Below are 6,139 nucleotides of genomic sequence, written 5' to 3' on the forward strand. Positions count from 1 at the left end.
TGAGATAAAATATATATTAAACTGAGCTATGGCCAATAATGCTCATATCTGGGCAAACTAATTACACTACTGATGTCAAAATAAATATGGTTTGAAGTAACCCACAACTATCAGCATCACTGACTGGTATGCATTTTTTCCACAAGCATTCCTATTACTTATACTTGATTTCCCAAAGTTGTCATAATCAGAAATTATACTAACTACTTTAGCTGCCTGCATTTCATTTTTACTTTTTCAGATAAGTTAAAAGAAACGCGCAGGTTCCACCGAGATTCGAACTCAGATTGCTGGATTCAAAGTCCAGAGTGCTAACCATTACACCATGGAACCACTTATGCTTACGAAACAGATGTCATTATTAGCATGTACTATTTTCATCTAATTATATATTTGGATACATGACTCATTAATAGGTGGAATATGACAGTCAAATGTCAAACCATTAGACATAGTTTAATAAGCTGTAATTTTACCTCTTTTTTCATGCAGTTAATATTTGGTCTCACTACAAAATCACCCTATATAGCTCTATTTAGTTGTCTATTACGAACGATAGTGTACCACAGGTGGTAGAGCAAATTCTTCTTAGTAATATAAGATATGGGGTTTTACTTAGTAATCAGCAGATTTACAAGCAGCATGTTTCTTTTATATAAGCTTTAAACCCCACTTCAAAACCACTGATAAACTGCCGACTGATAATAAAGGGTAATTCTGTAGGTTTGGTCTAGGTGCTTAAGATGGCGGAGGTGTTTTCCTCTGCTGTACGCTCCAGTTCCTGTCTGCATAGCCACATCTCCACATCACCCAAGAACCGGTAACTGTGCCCTGCCCCTGACCCATTATGACCCCAGATAATTCTCCAAAAATGCCATCCCACTGGAGCCTACAGTGGCCCCTGCCACCATCTTGGGATTGTGGAATGGCTGGGCCCTCTGCCATGCATCCCTCTCAGCCTTTCTCTGCATTGGACTGCCGGCTGTGGTGACAAGGTTCTAGTGACACAGTGCCTGCTGCTGCAACTCTTCCACTGCTGCAACTTTTCCTCCCGAGTTCCATCATGGCTGTCTGCGGAATCTTGGATGCTAATGTACAGTCAAACTGCTGCTGTCCTCAGCTGCTAAAGTTCCTAGGTGCCCCACCACTGCCCGTGGATTAGATCTGCCTCTCCTTTGCTGACACTGGGCCACCTGAGACTTATTTTGCAGCTCTCCCAGCCATCTTTAGGATCCCTCCCCAGTGCAGCTGCCTCTCCCTGCAAACCCTGTGTGGGGTAAGACTATTCATCTCCTAGGGACTGTGTTTTATTTCACTGGAGTGCACTCTACCCTTCTACGACATTCAGTTGCTGGAGATCCTGCCGATTGTATTCTGTGGGCCTGGGCTGTGTGTTTTATATCTGCTTATGGTTTTGGTCTGCCTCTCCCTCACCATGACACCTTAAGAGCTCAGTAATTTCCCTTGAGTGTCTCAGGATCCTCTCTCCCCCTTGGCCTCTCCCCACAGAGTCCTTACCTGACCTCTTTGCACTCCTGCTGTATTTTCTCCTGTATTGTTCTGTACCTATACTCAACATACAAATGTCTGACACTAAATCCAAAAAGCAGATGGGAGATGCAGGGCTGTTTCTAGCCAATTTGGCTCCCAGTGCGAGATTTCAAAATGCGCCCGCCCCCCATTGACATTAAAAAAATGCACCCCCCATAGATATAAAAAAAAAATGGGCATGGTCTCCTTAAAATGGGCGTGGCCTCATCTGATCTCATCATCACGGCCACCACAGGAAAAAAAAAAGTCCCCATTTTACACAGTACAGCAGGCAAGAGTCCCCATTTTACATATTACAGCAGGCAAGTGTCCCCATTTTACACATTGCGCCAGGCACGTGTCCCCATTTTACACATTGCGGCAGGCACATGTCCCCATTTTACACATTACGCAGGCAAGAATCCCCATTTTACACATTACGGCAGGCAAGAGTCCACATTTTTCACAGTATGGCAGGCAAGAGTCCCCATTTTATACAGTATGGAAGGCAAGTGTCCCCATTTTATACAGTATGGCAGGCAAGAGTCCCTATTTTACACAGTACGGCAGGCAAGAGTCCCCATTTTATTCAGTACGGCAAGCAAGTGTCAAGTGGGGGGGAAGGAAAGGAGAGGGAGGGGGGGAGAGAGACTACTTACATATGAAGAGGATCTTCCCGCTCTTCCCGCCTCTCCTTCCTCGCGCCAGCCGCCGCCTCCTTCTAGCTTTGCTCACCCTCCTCTTGTCATCGGTACTCCTGCTCGGGGGGCGGAGCTTCGCGGAATGACGCGATCGCATCGTGACGTCAAGACGCAACCGCGTCATTCCACAAAACTCCGCCCCCCAAGCAGGAGTACTCGGGAAGAGGGAGGAGGGGGAAACAAGTACCCGCAAAGTGCCACGGCGGGCACCCCGTGCGGTTGCACGGCTGCCCGCCGCAAGAAACGGCACTGGGGAGATGACATTGGTGAGAGGTCCTCTCAAGTCCGGGATCCTCCCTCTCCTGTTTTGACTCCTGATGTTACTCTTAACTTCTTGCACCTTCCACAAAGGGGACTTCTTAACACTTTGATCACTCATCAAGGAATTTTCTCTGACGTCCTAGTGGATGCTGGGACTCCGTCAGGACCATGGGGATTAGCGGCTCCGCAGGAGACAGGGCACAAAAATAAAGCTTTAGGATCAGGTGGTGTGCACTGGCTCCTCCCCCTATGACCCTCCTCCAAGCCTCAGTTAGGTTTTTGTGCCCGTCCGAAGGGTGCAATCTAGGTGGCTCTCCTAAAGAGCTGCTTAGAAAAAGTTTTTAGGTTTTTTATTTTCAGTGAGTCCTGCTGGCAACAGGCTCACTGCATCGAGGGACTTAGGGGAGAGAAGTGAACTCACCTGCGTGCAGGATGGATTGGCTTCTTAGGCTACTGGACACCATTAGCTCCAGAGGGATCGAACACAGGCCCAGCCATGGAGTCCGGTCCCGGAGCCGCGCCGCCGACCCCCCTTGCAGATGCCGAAGATTGAAGAGGTCCAGAAACAGGCGGCAGAAGACTTTTCAGTCTTCATGAGGTAGCGCACAGCACTGCAGCTGTGCGCCATTGTTGTCAGCACACTTCACACAGCGGTCACTGAGGGTGCAGGGCGCTGGGGGGGGCGCCCTGGGCAGCAATGTATAATACCTTTTTTATGGCTAAAAATACATCACATATAGCCCTTGAGGCTATATGGATGTATTTAACCCCTGCCAGATCTCACAAACTCCGGGAGAAGAGCCCGCCGAAATAGGGGGCGGGGCTTGTTCTCCTCAGCACACAGCGCCATTTTCCTGCTCAGCTCCGCTGTGAGGAAGGCTCCCAGGACTCTCCCCTGCACTGCACTACAGAAACAGGGTAAAACAGAGAGGGGGGGCACTTTTTTGCGATATTACTATATTTAAGCTGCTATAAGGATACAACACTTATATAGGGTTGTTCCCATATATATTATAGCGCTTGGGTGTGTGCTGGCAAACTCTCCCTCTGTCTCCCCAAAGGGCTAGTGGGGTCCTGTCTTCAATAGAGCATTCCCTGTGTGTCTGCTGTGTGTCGGTACGTGTGTGTCGACATGTATGAGGACGATGTTGGTGTGGAGGCAGAGCAATTGCCGGTAATGGTGATGTCACCCCCCAGGGAGTCGACACCGGAATGGATGGCTTTGTTTATGGAATTACGTGATAATGTCAGCACATTACAAAAATCAGTTGACGACATGAGACGGCCGGCAAACCAGTTAGTACCTGCCCAGGCGTCTCAGACACCGTCAGGGGCTGTAAAACGTCCTTTACCTCAGTCGGTCGACACAGACCCAGACACGGACACTGAATCTAGTGTCGACGGTGAAGAAACAAACGTATTTTCCAGTAGGGCCACACGTTATATGATCACGGCAATGAAGGAGACTTTACATATCTCTGATACTGCAAGTACCACAAAAAGGGGTATTATGTGGGGTGTGAAAAAACTACCTGTAGTTTTTCCTGAATCAGAGGAATTGAATGATGTATGTGATGAAGCGTGGGTTAACCCAGATAGAAAAGTGCTAATTTCAAAAAAGTTATTGGCATTATACCCTTTCCCGCCAGAGGTTAGGGCGCGCTGGGAAACACCCCCTAGGGTGGATAAGGCGCTCACACGCTTATCAAAACAAGTGGCGTTACCGTCTCCTGATACGGCCGCCCTCAAGGATCCAGCTGATAGGAGGCTGGAAACTACACTAAAAAGTATATACACACATACTGGTGTTATACTGCGACCAGCCATCGCCTCAGCCTGGATGTGCAGTGCTGGGGTGGTCTGGTCGGATTCCCTGACTGAAAATATTGATACCCTGGATAGGGACAGTATTTTATTGACTTTAGAGCAATTAAAGGATGCTTTTCTTTATATGCAAGATGCTCAGAGGGATATTTGCACTCTGGCATCGAGAGTAAGTGCGATGTCCATATCTGCCAGAAGAAGTTTATGGACGCGACAGTGGTCAGGTGATGCGGATTCCAAACGGCATATGGAAGTATTGCCGTATAAAGGGGAGGAATTATTTGGCGTCGGTCTATCGGATCTGGTGGCCACGGCAACTGCCGGAAAATCCACCTTTTTACCTCAGACCCCCTCCCAACAGAAAAAGACACCGTCTTTTCAGCCGCAGTCCTTTCGGTCCTATAAGAACAAGCGGGCAAAAGGACAGTCATATCTGCCCCGAGGCAGAGGAAAGGGTAAGAGAGGGCAGCAAGCAGCTCCTTCCCAGGAACAGAAGCCCGCCCCGGGTTCTGCAAAGCCCTCAGCATGACGCTGGGGCTTTACAAGCGGACTCAGGAGCGGTGGGGGGTCGACTCAAGAATTTCAGCGCGCAGTGGGCTTGCTCACAGGTGGACCCCTGGATCCTGCAGGTAGTATCTCAGGGTTACAGGTTGGAATTCGAGAAGTCTCCCCCTCGCCGGTTCCTAAAGTCTGCTTTGCCAACGTCTCCCTCAGACAGGGCGACGGTATTGGAAGCCATTCACAAGCTGTTTTCTCAGCAGGTGATAGTCAAGGTACCCCTCCTACAACAGGGAAAGGGGTATTACTCCACACTATTTGTGGTACCGAAGCCGGACAGCTCGGTAAGACCTATTCTAAATCTGAAATCTTTGAACCTGTACATACAAAAATTCAAGTTCAAGATGGAGTCACTCAGAGCAGTGATAGCGAATCTGGAAGAAGGGGACTTTATGGTGTCCCTGGACATAAAAGTTGCTTACCTGCATGTCCCAATTTGCCCTTCACATCAAGGGTACCTCAGGTTCGTGGTGCAAAACTGTCATTATCAGTTTCAGACGCTGCCGTTTGGATTGTCCACGGCACCTCGGGTCTTTACCAAGGTAATGGCCGAAATGATGATTCTTCTGCGAAGAAGAGGCGTATTAATTATCCCTTACTTGGACGATCTCCTGATAAGGGCAAGGTCCAGAGAACAGCTGGAGGACGGAGTAGCACTAACCCAAGTAGTGCTGCAACAACACGGGTGGATTCTGAATTTTCCAAAATCTCAGTTGACCCCGACAACACGTCTGCTGTTCCTGGGAATGATTCTGGACACGGTTCAGAAAAAGGTGTTTCTTCCGGAGGAGAAAGCCAAGGAGTTATCCGAACTTGTCAGGAACCTCCTAAAACCAGGAAAAGTGTCTGTGCATCAATGCACAAGAGTCCTGGGAAAGATGGTGGCTTCTTACGAAGCGATTCCATTCGGCAGATTCCACGCACGAACTTTTCAGTGGGATCTGCTGGACAAATGGTCCGGATCGCATCTGCAGATGCAGCAGCGGATAACCTTATCGCCACGGACAAGGGTGTCTCTTCTGTGGTGGTTGCAGAGTGCTCATCTGTTAGAGGGCCGCAGATTCGGCATACAGGACTGGGTCCTGGTGACCACGGATGCCAGTCTGAGAGGCTGGAGAGCGGTCACACAGGGAAAAAACTTCCAGGGAGTATGGTCAAACCTGGAGATGTCTCTTCACATAAATATACTGGAGCTAAGAGCGATTTACAATGCTCTAAGCCTGGCAAAACCCCTGCTTCAGGGTCAGCCGGTGTTGATCCAGTCG

The 6,139-nt window shown here is 48.9% G+C and overlaps 1 non-coding gene across 1 annotated transcript; it reads right to left on the reverse strand.

Annotated features, from left to right (window-relative positions):
- Nucleotides 1–261: 261 nt before the first annotated feature.
- TRNAQ-UUG (transfer RNA glutamine (anticodon UUG)) lies at nucleotides 262–333 on the reverse strand. Its single transcript has one exon. It is a non-coding gene; the product is annotated as a tRNA-Gln (tRNA).
- Between the last annotated feature and the right edge of the window lie 5,806 nt (nucleotides 334–6,139).

The sequence above is a fragment of the Pseudophryne corroboree genome, chromosome 1, assembly GCF_028390025.1.
Source record: "Pseudophryne corroboree isolate aPseCor3 chromosome 1, aPseCor3.hap2, whole genome shotgun sequence".
NCBI classification, from domain to species: domain Eukaryota; kingdom Metazoa; phylum Chordata; class Amphibia; order Anura; family Myobatrachidae; genus Pseudophryne; species Pseudophryne corroboree.